Consider the following 1,610-nt stretch of genomic DNA (forward strand, 5'->3'; position numbering starts at 1 on the left):
TAGATATTTTGGAACCCCAGTATTAAGACTACAAATATATACTAGCCTACATCTATCACCAATAACTCATACTGTTTCTTTCTAATGAATTGACCATTACATTTCCAAAGTTCTGAAATAGCCAACAGACCATAGAAAGATAATTCTTTAGGCACCTGCTTGATGCTTCTTTTGTTTTAAGTTTCATTAATCTCTAATTTAATTTTGGTTATTTCTTTTCTTCTTCTGGGTTTGGGATTAGATTGTTCTTGTTTTTCCAATTCTGTAAGATGGTTCATGAGTTTTTTGATGCGCTCTCTTTCTGTTTTTCACATGTAGGCATCTAATGGGATACATTTCCCTCTTAAGACTGCTTTTGCTGCATCCCACAGGTTTTGGTAACTTGTATCTTTGCCGTTGTTATGTTTGAGGAATTTAACAATTGCCTCTTTTGTCTCTTCCTGAACCCAGCTATCATTCAGCATAGGTTGTTTAATTTCCATGTCTTTGTGTGGGGATAAACATTTTTGTTGGAGTTGAGTTCTACCTTTGTTGCCTTGTGGTCTGAAAAGGTACAAGGTATAATTTCTATTTTTTAATTTTGCTGAGGTTTGATTTGTATCCTAGAATGTGGTTGATTTTGGAGTACATACCATGGGCTGATGAGAAAAATGTATATTCTTTAGCTTTGGAATGGTGTGTTCTGTATATGTCTATTAATCCCATTTGTCCTAGGGTCACATTTGAGTCCTTTGTATCTTTGTGTAGTTTCTATTTAGAGGATCTATCCAGGGCTGTCAAAGGGGCATCAACATCCCCGACTATTACAATGTTAATGGGACATCACATTGCTCAGACCCATCCAGGTCTGTTTCATAAATCTGGGAGCATTTAAATTGGGTGCATAAATATTTAAAATTGAACTGTCTTTGTGTATTGTTCCTTTGACCAGTATAAAGTGTCCATCTTTGTCTTTCTTACCTTTAGTTGCTTTAAATCCACTTGTATCTGAAAATAAGATTACAACCCTTCCTTTCTTCTGATTTCCATTTGCTTGAAATTTTGTTTTCCATCCCTTAACCTTGAGTCTTGATTTGTCTTTCAAGGCTAGATGTGTCTCCTGGAGACAGCATATTGAGGGCTTGTGCTTTTTTATCCAATCAGCCAGCCTGTGCCTTTTCAGTGGTGAATTCAGTCCGTTGACATTTATTGAGAGAATTGATAAGTGTGGTGGAGTTCTATTCATTGTATTTTGTGAAAGTCCATTGTGTAGTTTTATCCTCTGCGCCACTGTGGAAGTGAAGTTTTGACCTTTAGTTTCTGGGTGTTTACTTTGCTAGTGGTCCACTGTGGTGGTCAGTGTTGAGAATAGCTCTCAGTATTCCCTATAGAGCTGTTCTACAGGAGTATTCTTGTTGTAGTGAATTTCCTCAGTGCCTGTATATCCACATATCCACAAAAGATTTGATTTCTCCATCAATTACGAAGCTTAGGCTCGGCGCCTATAGCTCAACCGGCTAAGGCGCCAGCCACGTACACCTAAGGTGGCGGGTTTGAATCCAGCCCAGACCCGCCAAACAACAATGATGGCTGCAACCAAAAAATAGCCGGGCGTTGTGGCGGGCGCCTGT

At 38.7% G+C, this 1,610-nt stretch overlaps 1 protein-coding gene and 1 pseudogene across 1 annotated transcript in view; one reads left to right on the forward strand and one right to left on the reverse strand.

The window, feature by feature from the left end:
• The window catches only part of RALGPS1 (Ral GEF with PH domain and SH3 binding motif 1), a 283,899-nt gene that overhangs the window by 263,684 nt on the left and 18,605 nt on the right, over positions 1 to 1,610 (forward strand). The window lies entirely within an intron of this gene.
• On the reverse strand, positions 70 to 158 carry LOC111723716 (annotated as a pseudogene).

This window comes from Otolemur garnettii, unplaced genomic scaffold (genome assembly GCF_000181295.1).
Source record: "Otolemur garnettii isolate 467f Iridium unplaced genomic scaffold, OtoGar3 scaffold00014, whole genome shotgun sequence".
NCBI classification, from domain to species: domain Eukaryota; kingdom Metazoa; phylum Chordata; class Mammalia; order Primates; family Galagidae; genus Otolemur; species Otolemur garnettii.